This window comes from Pantherophis guttatus, chromosome 2, assembly GCF_059756535.1.
Source record: "Pantherophis guttatus breed Tessera chromosome 2, ASM5975653v1, whole genome shotgun sequence".
NCBI classification, from domain to species: Eukaryota; Metazoa; Chordata; class Lepidosauria; order Squamata; family Colubridae; genus Pantherophis; species Pantherophis guttatus.
The window spans coordinates 18,237,242-18,254,422 of NC_142064.1; positions in this window are offsets into that span (position 1 = coordinate 18,237,242).

A 17,181-nucleotide genomic window follows, 5' to 3' on the forward strand; every position below is an offset into this window, starting at 1 on the left:
TAAAGTTAATTCTTTCAAAGGCCCAGAAGCAGTGGTGGGTTGCTACCAGTTCACCCCAGATCAGGCGAACAGGTAGCGGCAGCGGCAAGCTCTGTCCACCCGCCCGGATGTCTCTGCGCATGCTCAGAAGCATCGCATGCGTGCACACCCACGAGCAAACCGGTAGTGAACGAAATTGAAACCCACTACTGCCCAGGAGACACGAACGTTCTCTGCCATTTTTAAAGAAACAGCTCATAGGGTAACACCCTTCATGTTAAGCCATCATTTATTTAACAAGATGGTTGAATAAATTACCATTGGCTGAGTTCACATAACATGGTAACCCATATAAACCAATTTTAAAACTAAAATGGCTTGGTTCACACATTTTAGTAAACACAATAGTTTAGTGTATTGTATTGTTGGAAGAAATGTCCATCTGGGTTCAGTTCCAAGTGGGGAAGAAAGAGACTGGAAACATGGAGACTGCTTGGAAGTTTGGTTTAATGGTGGACAGGACCACGTGGTTTGAGGTCCTGGGCAAAAACGAGCACATGGCTGAGAGAGGGAGAGAGATTTATACCCTCTGTTGGGCTTTGAATTTGCTTCCTGTTCCTGTGGCAAGAAATGTATCCTGATTGGCTGTCAGACTCCCATGAGGCCATGCAGGGGTAACTTTGTAGGTTGTCTTGAGTCCAAGGCTTGGTTGAATCTTATTGGGTGATGTAATATCTTCAGGTGTCATGTGGTGAGATGGGTAGAGGGCTAATCCTATTATGTCCTGAGGGTGAAGGTCTTTTGTGTTGTAGATAAGCTTGCCCAGCCTTCCTGGAGCTATTAACAAAGATGGGGGGCTGCTTTCCAAGAGCATGTTTCTCCTTTTTTCATCCAGGGAGGTATAATATTCTTCCTTTTTAATATTTCCTAGAATATTTCATTCTTCTAGGAGAGGGGTGGGTGCTAACTTTCTACAGTATGAAACTAAGTTATAGCTTGTTCAGCAAACCATGATTGAAACATCTCATGCCTTAGACCTATGTTTATCAAGCTCAACAACTTCAACTCTCAGAATTTCCTGGCCTGCAATTCTGGGACTGAAGTCCACATATCTTAAAATTGTTGAGGTTGAGAAACAGTGCTTTAGACCTGTGATGGCGAACCTATGGCATGCGTGCCACAGGTAGCATGCGTAGCCATATCAGTGGGCACACGAGCTCAGCTCTGGCACGCATGCGTGCGCCAGCCAGCTGATTTTCGGGCCTTCTCGGCCCACCAGTAGGGAAACAGGCTGTTTCCTGCCTCTGGAGGGCCTCAGGGTATGGTGGGGAAGGCCCGTTTTTCTCTCTCCCCAGCTCCAGAGCCTTTCTAGTGGTGGGACCAGAGGTTGGCAAACGGGCCATTTTCGGCCTCTGGAGGGCGTCCGGAGGGGTGGGGAAGCCATTTTCGCCCTCCCCAAGCTCCTAGAAAGGCTCTGGAGGCTGGGGAGAGCAAAAAACAGGCCTTCCGGTCCCACCGGAAGTTGGCAAATGGGCCGTTTTCAGCTTTCGGAGGGCCTCCGGGGGGTGGGGAAGGCCATTTTCACCCTCCCCAGACTCCTAGAAAGGCTCTGGAGGCCGGGGAGAGCAAAAAATGGGCCTACTGTGCCATCACATGCCAGGAGTGTGGGGAGCATGGTGGGTCGTGCGCGCATACGTGGCGGTAGGGCGCATAGAATTATGGGTGTGGGCATGCACGTGCACGACCACCCCCCACTCCTATGTGAATCCATTCTCTCCCCCCCCCCCCCCCCGATCTCACACAGAGAATATGCACAGACACTTTTCTTGCTCTGGATTGTTTGTTCCATTCACATGCACAATCCTGGGGTGTAGATAGATGGATATAGGCAAATACAATACAATAGAGCTGAACCTTGTCCCTATCAATGAGTTCCTTATTTTATCCTTCAAAATCATGTACCAACTGCAAAGCCACGTTTATTTTACCTTAAATTATCTTAAGAGATGAAGAGCCTTCCAAAATCCAAGTATGTATGCTAGAAAAATAAAGATATGTCAACTTCCACATCAAACAGGAAACAAAAACAGAATTTCCACATTGAATTGTGTCGTCTCTATTCCTTCAAGATGATAAGAACTCTCTCCCATGACATTTTCTTATGCCTGAGCCTCTTCATCTGCCTTCATTTCTTCAATTAAGCCCTTGATTAAGAACATGGGTGGCAAAAATATTGTCACTTCTATCTCACAATGTTCAAAATGAAATAGAAGAAAGCTGACTTGTGAGTTTTCTTGATTTGTGCAGATTAGCTTGGTGTCTGCACCTGAAGACATGGTTAGAAAAGCATGTTGCAACAAGTCACAATATAGTCAAGATCTGGACTGGGAACACATTCTCCCATACTGTGTAACTTACTGCATAACTTACCAGGATATTGTTTTCCCTTTTGCAAACCATGCACGTGAGGCCCATTTTTAAAATAAAAACAAATGCTCCTTTGTAATATCCATATTTTTCCTTCATTAGAAAGCCAAACAATTACAGGAGAACTCAGTACTGTGCTGTGAATTTATTGACTTTAACAGACGGAGCCTCTGTGAAAAGGATGGGGAGGCACTGTGGAGAAACAGTGATCTTACAAGCATTTTTTGATTTATAATTAAACCAGCTATTAATGAACTCAAGGACAGGCAAGCTAATCTGCTCCAGTTTTGTTTTTTTAAAAAAAATCCTATTAAGGCAACCATCATGGGAAACGACAAGAGTTGTAGTTAAAAGAAAATATCTGGATGGCATCATCTTGCTTATCACGGAATGAAATGCTTACGGGGCTGAGCTAGCCAGATAAATTAATCATTCCTAATTATTAGACCTTCCTAGCCACTTTAGGGCATCTGTACTTCCTAATTGCTTACTCTTGTAGGAGGAGAGCCATATTAGTCAATGGAAGCCTAAAGTCAGAAAGAGTTTGGTAACACCTTTTCTAAGAAATTGTATGAACTGGCAGCGGCTTTCATTAGCTGCACCTCCCTACATCAAAGGCTAGTCTGGTGTATCTTAACTTCAGCAATTTTAAAATATGTGGAATTCAACTTCCAGGATTCTCTAATCTGTTCTGCAGTGGTAGGTTTCAAAATTTTTTACTACTGGTTCTGTGGCTGTGGCTTGATGGGCGTGGCATGGCTTGGTGGACGTGGCTTGGTGGGTATGGCAGGGGAAGGATACTGTAAAATCTCCATTCCCACCCCAATATAGGGGAAGGATACTGCAAAATCCCCATTTCCTCCCGATCAGCTGGGACTCGGGAGGCAGAGAATAGATGGGGGCGGGGCCAGTCAGAATTTTTACTACCGGTTCTCCGAACTACTCAAAATTTCCGCTACCGGTTCTCCAGAACTGGTCAGAACTTGCTGAAACCCACCTCTGCTGTTCTGGCTAGGGAATTCTAGGAGTTGAACTCCACATATCTTAAAATTGCAAGATTGAGAAACATTGGACTAGACTAGACTGATGCAGGTGTCTATGGAGATTCTCAGTCATCCAGGTCATGGTTATCCCAAAGATGCTTTTTTCAAGAGGCAACTGGACTTTCTGGTTTTTCTTTGAAAACGTTTCGCTTCTCATCCAAGAAGATTCCTCTGTAAGAAGCTTCTTGGATGAGAAGCGAAATGTCTTCAAAGAAAAGCCAGAAAGTACAGTTGCCTCTTGAAAAGAGCATCTTTGGAACAAGACTGATGCAGGATTTTAAATGGGATGAGGCAATCGGTGAAGCACAAAGACAGGATGGTTATGTACGTTGTCAACAATTTATCAATTAACAGTTGGAACATATTCAATATCTATTGTGTTTATTGAGATTTGTTGAGAGAATCTGAAAATGTTGGCCTGAATTCAGCAAACCCTTGCTCTGTAATGCTAGTGTAGTTTTGTTATTCCAAAAAAACAGCTACCTTGAGATCTGCAATGGAGTATCTTGGAAGAGAAAAACGCTCTAATTGATATTACTTTATTCTTGCTTCAATTTCTGATGTCAAACCTGGGTCTTTTCATTCTTTTGTTGATCAAGCACTGAATGCAGTGGGACATTGCTAGTGAATGATGACATATATTGTATTGGAAGAAGAATCTATAAAGGCATCTCTGATCTGTGAATTTGTCTGGGCCTGTTAATTTAAATGTGGGGGGGGAGGCAAACCTCGGGTTTGTACCATGATCTAATCCCCACATTAGTAACATTGCCCTGTTGTTTCTAGTTGCTTGAGAGCATCTGTTTCAGGGTAGATGGCTATCAAAGAAGCTTCTTTCATGAATTCATGAAACTAGTGAAGCTGTTGAATGCATTACCACTGACCTTCCAAATTTAATTGCTTAATAAAGGGTTAAACACCTTCCCATTTAATAACAGCTTCTTCAGCAAAGCAAAACAATCCCCAACATGTTCATAACTTTGCATATCAAACTGGTTATCCTGTTGTGTTTAGCCTTTAGTTGGTTTGATTCAGTGGTGAAATCAAAAAATTTTTACTACCGGTTCTGTGGGCGTGGCTTGGTGGGCGTGGTGTGGCTTGGTGGGCATGGCAGGGGAAGTATACTGCAAAATCTCCATTCCCTCCGTGCTCCTGGGGGGAGGATATTGCAAAATCTCCATTCCCACCCCACTCTGGGGCCAGCCAGAGGTGGTATTTGCCGGTTCTCTGAATTATTCAAAATTTCCGCTACCGGTTCTCCAGAGCCTGTCAGAACCTGCTGGATTTCACCCCTGGTTTGATTTGGGCTAGCCCCTGAAGTGAACATAGCTACTTGTAGCTTGTAAATCACAACTCATGGTTTAGCTAAGCTGGGGAACCACAGTTTAGCATAATGTAAACCAGATCATTCAGGGAAAGGTTGGGTGGGCCAATAGTGACCTGGACCTCAGCAAAATACGATTGGAATCAAGTCAGAAGCAATATAGGTATCACCTAATTCTAAATAAGTCTCCTTTACATAAGTCAAATAAATGCAAGCAAGGGGCACCAGGAGGTACAAAAAGGCAAGATGGTTGCAAACCTGCAATCAAAGTCCTTTCTGCATATAAAAGGGACAGAACCAGTGGTGAAATCCAATTTTTTTTACTACCAGTTCTGTGGGTGTGGCTTGGTGGGCGTGGTGTGGCTTGGTGGGCATGGCAGGGGAAGGATACTGCAACATCTCCATTCCCATTCCATTCCCATCCTCCTCCAGGGGAAGGATACTGCAAAATCCCCATTCCCTCTCCACTCCTGGGGGAAGGATATTGCAAAATCTTCATTCCCACCCCACTCTGGGGCCAGTTAGAGGTGATATTTGCTGGTTCTCCGAACTACTCAAAATTTCCGCTACCAGTTTTCTGAACTGCTCAAAATTTCCGCTACCGGTTCTCCAGAACCTGTCAGAACCTGCTGGATTTCACCCCTGAACAGAACTTCAATTGTGCAATCAAAGATAACATCTTTTGACACTCACAAACCCAAATAGTGGATGTCCTTGTAGAACTAGACTTTGAAGGCTGAAACTGTCTGGGTTTTGCCCTTCTAAACCTCATTACATCATGAATATTTTAAATGAGGCTCTTGTGTTCTACCAAATTATCATATTTTGCTTGATTTGGATGGTTTAAACCCAGCCAGGTTTGATTTCTTTAATTAACCATGTTTAAAGCAAGCCAAAGCTCCATGAGGAGAATGAACTTGGCTCACCAATGAATCAGAGGCTATATGTTACTTCTGTTCTATTTGCTATTAGCAAATTAATTGCAACAAATCCATTTCTCAATTACTGTATTGCTTGGCGTGTTGCTATTGTTTCAAGGTGAAGCATCATTTTCAGTCACTTATTGTTTATTTGTGTTTTTGTATTTTGTGAGCCTCTCAGTCTACCAGAGGGGGTGGATGTAACAAATTTAAATAACTCGATAAATAATAATCCTACAGCCCTGTGGGTGAAGCGCCTGCTGAAATATATAATATCCATGTAGTGAATTGGATAGTGCAGTGGGAGCTGTGAATTTTCCTTGGACAAAAGAATGATCACAATACAGCAACATGGGAGGAATCCAGAGGTCACCACAGCTTGAAGATATCATATAATGAATTGTTTTGTTGGGACAAAGAAAAGAAAGAGTGGATTAGGCATCTTAGTGAATGGAATAACAGCTGCAGATTTTTTTTTTTTTTAATATTATGTAGATGGTGCTTCAGGTCGTCACTGAGCCACAGCTGTGGCTGAGAAGGAATTCCCTTTTCACCTCTTTGCCATAATATCAAGATGCATTAATCACCACCGTTTCTTCTTCAGGCATAGGAGAATGTCATAATTCACAAAGAACATGACACTGTCCTCTTGGGATTAGAGGATCTCTGGCCATGCTGAGGTTCTTGGTTTATGGCTCCTGTTTTCCCTCCCCCTCAGTCCATTATGCACAACCTTCCATTTGCTTGTGCCTTGTGTGTTGCCAGTGGCGTAAGTCTCCATTTAAATGTCAGGGCCTGAAATATGGCTCTGAGACATTGATGAGAGATTTCAATGAAGAACTTGGAGGTGATGGTGGAAAAGACAGAGGATGTTTCGTTGTCCATGATGCTCCAAGCCATAACTTGTAGGTAGCACTTTTTGTGGCCCAGAGGGGGATTTGAAGTGCTACGTGCTGTTATGGTCCGCCAGCAGCCCGCGGAGCTAGCAACACAGTCGGACAGTGAGGAGGCTGGGGAGGACCATGGGCCAGTCCTGGAGTCTGGGGAAGGCCCGGACGAGGGCTCTGCGTCGGAGGCAGAGATGAGGCAAGGGCCATCTGGGAGTGATGCGTGGACTCCGGAGTTTCCAGAGTTGGACAGCAGAGAGGCAGAGGAACAGGAGGAGCCTGTTCCTAGTGCACGCATGCGAAGAGCTGCCAGAAGGCAAGAGTAGCTAAAGCAAAAAGGACGACTCGGGAGTAAGGCCAGGAGATGATTGGCCCCTCCCATAAGGCTTAAAAGAACAGCAAAGGCTCTTGGGCTCTTTATAGGAAAGCAACGTTGCTAAACCTGTTTCCAGTCAGCTGAACTTTGTGGGGCTTCGCCAAGAAAGGCCTTTGGCAGGGTGCCAAAGAAGATATAGGTTTGTGATAAGACCGAAGGACTTTTTCTGAAGGACTTGTTTTGGAATTAATTTGAACTAAGCTGGGAATGAAGTAATTCTCAGCTGTTATAATAAAATAGCTTTGTTTGGGATTAATTGTGTCTTGTAATGACTAAGTGAGCCTAGGTCACAACACTTGGACCACATGGCCTCTGGAATCCTAAATCTTTTTCCATGGTGCTAAAGTTCTTTTTCAAGAAGGAACTCCTGCTAAAAGAAGGAAAGACATATGTTTGGCCTATTATGGCATTTCACCAACAAAGAAGCCAAAGGATAGCCAGGGCAAAATATCAAACTATTGTTTGAGACTAATTATGTCTTATAATGACTAAGTGAGCCTAGGTCACAACACGTGCCCCATATGAAATCAGAGACCACCACCAGTGATCTTTCATGGATTGTCACTGCCAACAGATTAGCTTGGTATGAAAAGGGATGGGGTGGGGTTTGGGATCCAAGGCTGGACTGAGGACAGAACTCCTATAAGTAAATCATATTTATGATGTCAGGGTTCCAAGTAACAGACCCAATGCAATCAAAACTCCGAGGCCAAGGCATTCCTCAAAGTCCAAATTTATTAGGCATGCCATATTGGCACATCTGGTGAAAACCCGACTCTGAAGATCCCGGGGTTTTCCCCACCCAAATTAAATTCAAAGTCCCTTCCCCCAGTCCACATGTCCATCACATGGTCCAACCAGGTCATAGTCCCCACTCCAGTTGGGTTCAGTCCACGCCTCCCCAGCACCTGATGGGAACATCCTTGATTCCCAGGAGAAAGAATTTTTATTTTGGCTACAAGTCCCCAACTATCTCTACTCCCACCTCCCATTCTCACAGCTCCAGCCAGCCTTGCTGGGGCAGCCCTGAAGACGCTCCAAAATGGCTTCAGGGTTGACATATGATGCACCCCACCCCCAGCAATGCTCAGTCACAATCAAACCTTAATAAAACCCCAAAACAATCAAAATTTCACAAAATCAATAAAACCAATGCACATCATGGTGTAGTCCCAATGACACACAACTGAACACTTATAAGATCTCCGACCTCTGGGTATTTCGCTGTGCACTCAAGACCCTGTTGTTCTGCCAGGCTGGGCTATCAACATAATAATTTTAAATTGGGTGTTTTAAATTTCTGGGGTTTTAAATTGAGCTGAATTATTTAATAATTTTAAATTATTTTAATTGATGTTTGTCTTGTGCTTTTAATAGGCTGTACCGCCTATACCGCCCTGAGTCCTTCGGGAGAAGGGCGGTATAGAAATAAAATTATTATTTTTATTATTATTATTATTATTATTATTATTATTATTATTATTATTATTATTATTATTATTATATACCCTCCAATTTTATTAATAAGACTAAATAGCAGAATAGTGCTAACCCAGCATCTGCTCACAACTGCTTCCACCAATCTGCTTTATTAAGTAAAGATATTTACAAATCCCTCTGATGTACATCTGGAGGCAGAGAGAAGGGGGTAATTGTTTATCTACCTTGCAGAGAAGATGCTAGGTACAGTATTGGCTGTTTCTAGGCAAAGTCTACGCTTGCACCAGTGGTGGGTTGCCCTCGGTTCGGACCGGTTCGCAAGAACTGGTAGTAAAACCGGCGGGAAGCCCCGCCTACTGCCCCGGATGTCATCATCGGCGCTCTCACGCGCGATCCCATTGCGAACCAGTAGTAAAGGTAAGTAGAACCCACCCCTGGCTTGCACCCTTGTGTATCTGATATTTTCTGTAATAACTGGTGTGCCTCTGTTATTCTCCTCTGAAGTTTTTGTTTTAATTTCTAATTGGGAGAAGCATGAATAATTAACTATTTTTTTTTTATTATTATTAGGAGGGATCTAATTCACCTTCCAAGAAGCTTGAATCACCGGAGTGGTTATCAGCAGGATCATGTAGGTGAACTCCAGGCTGATATTTAGTGCACTGTAAAGCCATTCATTATCCTGAGTAGAATATCTAAAGACGAATTTATGCATGCCATCTTTGCAAGAAAATAAACCAGTAATCTCAGTGATAAATGAGATGCTAAAGCAGCCACCAGCCAATCATTCTGGTGCCATCATGTGTGAGAGACTGTTAATTTTTCTGCATTTGTGCTACAGAGTCAAGGATCAGCCAGAAGTATTTCATTTTTTCTTCAGAAAATGCCACCTGATCCTCTTCTAGAGGGCTGTGTGAAATTGAATGGGCGTGGGCCGTGCAAAATTCAGAATTCTGATTTTCAGCCTGAATAATGAGATGGTTGGCAAATGAATTTGATAAGACAAATAAATAAATGAAACCAAACCAATGGGGGATATTTCAATTCCCTTAGACTCTCTGCCACTGATTTTATGGTGGCCTTCTTGGAGAAAAGGAATTACACAATCATTGCAAAAGAGCCGAACGAGAATCTATCCGTTTCTCTAAAGACTATAAACAGAGAACAATGTTTCTTATTATCCTATATGTGTCAGCCATTCATTGCAAGAATGTGTGTTGCTGCACCTGTTAATATTAATGGCCACTCAAGGCGATGTGGGCTCCTTTTTTCATCATTTTCTCTCTTTTCTCTCACCGGCATGCGCGAGAGTCCTGCGTGCATAATCCTCTGCCCTCAGGTCTAGACAGATGCCATGAATTTAATGAAGTGAATGGCTGTCCACAAAAGCTAGCAATAATAAGTGTGTCCCATTTTAAGGGGCCACTATTTCCTTTGATTTATTTATTTTTTAAAATTGAGAATTGGGCATATTTATAAATGGTAGTTGGTCAGTGATGTTTAGCTATACAACTGGTTCCTTAGCGATTGTTTGAAGTTACAATGAACCCCCTGTCCAGTGGTGAGATTCAAATTTTTTTACTACCGGTTCTGTGGGCGTGGCTTGGTGGGCATGGCAGGGGAAGGATACTGTAAAATTTCCATTCCCATCCCACTCCAGGGAAAGGATACTGTAGAATCTCCATTCCCTCCCCACTCCAGGGGAAGGTTACTGCAAAATCCCCATTTCCTCCCGATCAGCTGGGACTCAGGAGGCAGAGAATAGATGTGGGTGGGGCCAGTCAGAGGTGATATTTACCGGTTCTCCGAACTATTCAAAATTTCCACTACCGGTTCTCCAGAACTGGTCAGAACCTGTTGAGTACCACCACTGCCCCTGTCCCCCAAAGCTAATTGCGAGCTGGTTTTGAAATTCCAATGTCATTGTCCACCTGCAGCCATGTGACTGTATTTTGGGCATTTGGCACCTGGCCTACATTTATGGCAGTTTCTAGCATACTGTGGTTAGATGGCCGTGATTTACACTAGTTTTGCCAGAAGCCATTGTTTACACTCCATAGCAACCAATGAGTTTGCTTGACAATCGCTGTGTTCATTTAATGACCATCCTGACAAAAGGTTGCTATAGTCATAATCTTGAGGACAACCTGTATCAGAGAAATTATGTTCACATTTCAAAATGTAGATACTCCTTCCCCCCACCCCCCAAGTCTGGACTTGCAACATTGGTGGTATAAATGGTAGGGCATCTACTGTCACTTAAATGGCACCAGGTAGTTTAAACAAATGTTCTACTTTGAACCACCAAAATTTTACATGATGTCAGTAGGGTCAATAGAAGTCTGTAGAAACAGTTAGTGTATGGTAGTTCAACATCAGGAAGAATTGATAGCAATTTTTTGATCTGTCATTCTCTTAAGTGGAATAAGCTTTATACAGAGCTTTGGTGGCACAGCAGACTAAAGTGCTGTTACGTAGCACCAGCTGCCTGCAATTACTGCAAGTTCAAATCTCACCAGGCTCAAGGTTGACTCAGCCTCTTTTTGAGGTAGGTAAAATGAGGACCCGGATTGTGGGGGCAATAAGCCGACTTTGTATAAAATAGAACACCGCTCAGGGGGGGCCAAAAAGCTCTACGAAGAGGTATATACAAAAGTATGAAGGCTATTATTTAATCCATTGTAAGCCGCCCTGAGTCTCCAGAGAAGGGCGGCATATAAATCGAACCAATAAATAAATAAATAAGTATGTGAGACAGATTGCAAGCATTACATCAGTTAGCATTTACAATATGTTGGAAATCCATTATGTTGGTTGAGATTTTCTGAAACAGTCTGAAATCTTTTTGGGGCAGCGTTTTCCAAATGTGGCCACTTTAAAATATCTGGTCTTCGATTTCCAGAATTCCTCATGGAATGGCTGAGGAGTTCCGGGAGTTGAAGTCAAGATATCTTAAAGTAATAAAGTTTGAAAAATATTGCTTTTGATGAATGTGAGTTCTGTAGTTGTCTTTCTATAGTCCTGGGGTAGTTCTGCTGTTCCCAAACTACCATGAGATTTGTAATAGTGTGCCAACTCTGATACAGAAAACTAAGCTATTCTTTGAATTTTCTATTGAATGGATTGGGGAGGATTCTATTAGGCTCTTACTATATTTGCACTTCTGGAATCAGTATGTAAAGAAGAATGCAGTTATCCCTTGGCATTCGTACTTCTTAAAATGTAGCTCTTTGGACAAAAAATACATACATAAAAATGCATACATATAGAGAAAAAACAGGTTCAGAACCCTAAGTTGAAAACAATTGCTGCCAAAAATGCACTTGATGGGCGTGGCATGGCTTGGTGGGCGTGGCAGGGGAAGATACTGTAAAATCCCCATTCCCACCCCACTCCTGGGGGACAGTTACTACAAAATCCCCATTTCCTCTTGATCAACTGGGACTTGGCAGGCAGAGAATGGATGGGGGTGGGGCCAGTCAGAATTTTTACTACCGGTTCTCTGAACTACTTAAAGTTTCCGCCACCTGTTCTCTAGAACTGGTCAGAACCTGCTGAAACCCACCTCTGGTCTGAACTAACTCTAATTCTTAATTCTAACATGTTCTGTCAATATATATCAGTGATGGCTAACTTTTTCTCTTCGGGTGCCAAAAGTGTGCACGCTTTTGGGTGGGGGTGGGGTGGGATTCAAAAGGGTGGGATTCAAAAATTTTAGCGACCTGCACCATGGCGGGGGGTGGGGGACGTTTTTGCCCTCCCCAGGCTTCAGAGGCTTTTTTCGAGCCTCCGGGAGGGCGAAAACAATTTTCCTCAGGCTCCGGAGGCTCTCTGAAGGCCGGAAATGGGCCTGTTTCCACACTTCTGGAACTCATGCGCCCCGCCCCCTGCGCATCCCGAAAATCAGCTGGCCAGTGGGAGGCGCAGTGGACGTGACCTGGGCAACAGCTCACATACCCGCAGAGAGGGCTCTGCTTACCAGCTGTGGCATGTGTGCCATAGGTTCGCCATCACAGATGTATATGCTTCCACTTTGCCTCTGATGATTCTACTAGAAACTTCTGAATATTGTCTTCCCCTCCTGTAATATACATGTATTCTATTCCTGGATTGATCAATAAAAAAAATGTGATATTCACTTCATACTAGCAATGTAGCTTCTTGAAGAACAAAAAAAAAATCCAGGTATATTATAGTCCCCTGCTAGGAAATATAAAGAAGAAGAAACAGATAAACACATTTGTACGGATAAATATGAGAGCCTAGGAATAGACTGGATTTATATAAATTAGGGTACTTTGAAAAGCACACAAACCAACCATAACATTAAGCAAGAAATATAGTAAGCCCAATTTTCTTTTTTGAGAACATTGAAAGTAAACCATATTATTAATACATTGCCTCACAGTGTGTGATGTGGATATTTTGGATTGAAGGCTCTGTTTAGTGCCTAACAGATCAAAAGAGGGTATTTAGCCATATGAAAGAAAAATTAAAACTGATCAAAATATGAAATGAGTATATTTCTTTAGAGAAATATCTTTTAATAAAATACAAATGAATCTGGAATCACAGACTTGAAGTAATTCTCTGCATTACAGGTAGTCCTTAACTTACAATTATTTGTTTTGTGACTGTTCAAAGTCTATTCCTGGTATTTATGACTATCATAGCGTCCCCATGATCAAAATTCAGGTGCTTGGCAACTGGCATGTGTTTACTATGGTTGCAGGTTTTTCTGGGGTCACCATCTGTGATTTTTTCCGCTGACTTCCAACATGCAAAGTCAATGGGGAAAGCTGAATACACTAAACAGCCACTTAAACACGCTGATTTGTTTAATCAATCACAGCAAACAAAAAAAGTTGTAAAACACAAATCAAATGACCAGCATGCTTAGCAACGGAGGTTCTGTCCCGATTGTAGTTATAAGTTAAAGACTACTTTTAAAGAAAACCTTTAAATCAGGGGTCCCCACCCTTTTGGACCTCAGGGACCTCTAAATTCATAATTTTAAATACCACGGACTACTAATATGATCTGCCTAATGACTGGCTGGCTGGGCGTGGCTAGGTGGTCATGTGACTGGGCAGGCGTGGCCAACTTGATGTCACTCACATCGAGGGATGCCTCGCCAGCCTCTACTCGCCCCTCCCCTCCCAGCCATTCCTCACCTGCCCACCTGGGCTCCTGAGGGCCCCAGGAAGCAGTTGTTGGAGCTAAGCAGCCACCACGGGAAAGAGTTGGCAAAACAGCTCAGTTCAAATTGGAACTGACCGAGAAGGAGGCTCAACAGAAGCACCTCACTGAGGACTACAAGCATAGGCTTTCCAAGCAGAGGGAAGACCTGCAGGAATGCAAGGCCAGGTACCGGTGCCTGGAGGCTCAGCAGGCTGAGATGGTCAGCCAGTTCCAAGCCATGATACAGTTCCACTGGAACGAGGCCCTCTGGCTCTTTGCCACCAGTGGCTCTTCCCTCCAGCCTTCGCCCAAAGCCCCACACCAGGAGGCTGAAGCAGACCCCAAGTCGGAATTTCTGCCTCCCTCCGACCCGCACAAAAAGACCCCAAAGGGGAAGACTTTCTGCAGGAACACAAGCGTTCATTACACGTATCTGGCCCAGGGGCCATAGGTTGAGGACCCCTGATTTAGTGCAATATAAAAAAATGCAAATAATTTTTCTGGGGACCACCAAAATTTTCTCGTGGACCACCAGTGGTCCATGGACCACTAGTTGGTGACTGCTGCTTTAAATGATTATTTGTAAGTGATATTTAACACTTCAGATTTTTCTGAAGCAAATAACATGCAAAAAAATACCTCTTTTCTGGTCTCACTTAAGAACTGTGTATTGTGTACTGAAACACAATCTCAAATGAAACAAAAAATAAGAACGTGTACAATTTAGCCCTAAATCCACCAATATTGCTCCTTTACTATATCAAAGTTATAGCCCATTTTGTTTCTATTTCTATACGGCTTCTCTTCCAAAGATGTCTCATGATTGTTCATACATTAACAGTTATTTGATTATCAATCTCCTGTCATTGGTAAAAAAAATTAACGATGTGCTATTATAATTTGGATTAACAGAACGTGGGAGATTATATTAAATTGAGCTGAGAAATCTGATCAGAGACAGCTCTTGTTTTCTTTTAATGCTGTATTTTTTTAATACTGTATTGAAATAATGAGTCATGGTGTTGAGATGGGTGAAACAAACAAACAAACAATAAATGATAATATACAATATGAAAGCCAATTTAGTGTAGCAGTTAAGGCATCGGGCTAGAAACCGGGAAATTGTGAGTTCTAATTCCTGCCTTGGGGCACAAAGCCATCTGTATGATTTTAGGCCAGCCCTCCTCTCTCAGCCCTAGAAAGCAGGTAAGGATGAACCAAATCTTGTCAAGATAAATGCAAGGATTTGTCCTGACCTGACTTAAATCTTTCACAATACAGTCTATACATTTATACTTGTAAGATAATTATATTCTGCAAGATTACTATTAAAATCACCATCTATACATGGATGAATCCTATCAAACAAGTAAACTATTATACCTGATGCAAAATGTATCTACATACATTTTGCATCAAGTATAATAATGCAATAGGGCATGGTTAAAAAAAACGGTTAGGATATGAAGTGTTGCAATATTTTACACTATTTTGTATTGACTGTAGGAGAATATTTATTAGTAAACAAATGACTACAGGTAGCCCTCAGGTTACCACCACTTACTTAACAACCACTCAAAATTAGAATGGACCAGAAAAAAGTTACTTCAAACCATCCTCAAACTTACAACTGACTGCCACCCCACCCCAGTTAAGTGATTGCATTACATATGCATGTCAACTAGCTTGCATTTACAACCAATTACAGCACCCTGTGAGTGCATTATTTTTTGCCAAAATAATAATAAAATAAACTAGATTTGGACTAAAGATCCCGTGATTGATTTAGCAACTGCAGCTATTCACTTAATGACCATCATAAAAAAGATCATAAAATTGAGTTCGGTCATGTGGTATACTCAACTTAGAGGAGTGCAATGTCTTACGACTAAAATTCCAAGTTCAATTGTGGTCATAAATCGAGGATTACCTGTACATAATATATATAACTATAATGTACAAGGAAATTTTATTCTCCTTTTTTTTTTAAATAAGGGGGTTTCTTTTGTTTATGTTTCTATTTTTTTTTAATTTAAAGATGTTAATTGTATATGTTAAGTATGTAAAACAAAAGCAAAAAAATGAAAATGCTGATTATTGTGGTGATGTCATGCACATAAAAAACAATTGTATGGTTGCTATACTGACACTTTTTATCATATTTTGCAGATGCTGCTCTTAAGGTACCTAAAATACAGTAGTTTCAAACAGATGTTTTTGCAGGTTATAGCAGCCTATTTCCACCATTTGCCTTAATAAAACTGCTCTCACATTGTAATGATTATTATATTGCACATTATGATTAAATGGTAATCTGTAGTCATGTTACACACATAATTAGCCAGCCCATAAAAGCCAACTCTGAAGCTACTAACTAAACCATATCTCTGAACAAAAAGCCAAATATTCTTTTGACCTTTGTCTGCTTAAGGTACTGTGTGAATCCAGCACCTTGTTATTTAGTCAATAAGCCACGATTAACAAGCCTTTGCTTGGTGTAGTGGGTGAAAATTTTTAAGGTGAAGATGGTTGGCCAATATACAACAATATCAAATGTTCAAAAATCTGTACTCTTAGCAGGATTGAATAATTGATTTTTGGGTTGTGTTTATCCAGATTCCCCAATATCTCTCTGGGTGTCTCCTTCAATGTAGATGTATGTATCTACATACATTTTGCATCAAGTATAATAATGCAATAGGGCATGGTTAAAAAAAACGGTTAGGATATGAAGTGTTGCAATATTTTACACTATTTTGTATTGACTGTAGGAGAATATTTATTAGTAAACAAATGACTACAGGTAGCCCTCAGGTTACCACCACTTACTTAACAACCACTCAAAATTAGAATGGACCAGAAAAAAGTTACTTCAAACCATCCTCAAACTTACAACTGACTGCCACCCCACCCCAGTTAAGTGATTGCATTACATATGCATGTCAACTAGCTTGCATTTACAACCAATTACAGCACCCTGTGAGTGCATTATTTTTTGCCAAAATAATAATAAAATAAACTAGATTTGGACTAAAGATCCCGTGACTGATTTAGCAACTGCAATTTTTGGGTTGTGTTTATCCAGATTCCCCAATATCTCTCTGGGTGCCTCCTTCAATGTAGATGTAATATCTCAGTGCCCTCAAAGTCCTGTAGGAGAGGAATGAACAAATGGTTTAACCATTAATAACTAGTTAAGTTTACTCTACACTGAAAGAATATATCCAAAATATAATAAAGGTTTGTTGATTCAATGAACAGCCCGAAGAAAATGGTTTTAATGAACTGAAAAATCAGCACTTGAGAAAAGGCGCTTGTTTGTGTCTAAACATCTTTCATTTTTTGTTTCTAACACAAACACTGCAATCCTGGAAAGAACAGAGTTATCAGAAATGTTATATATATACATATACATACATATGATTTATGAAGGTGATAAAAGAAACGACACAAGGCAGTCTTCTCTTCACCCGATCACACCATTCCCAGAGCGTTGGATGAGCATTATGGAAGCTGTAGTCCAGCACATCCAGAAGGAATCAGTCGCCCAAGGCGAATTTTAATACAATCCCTAAAGGGCGAGGCTCGGCGAAAGATTCCTCCG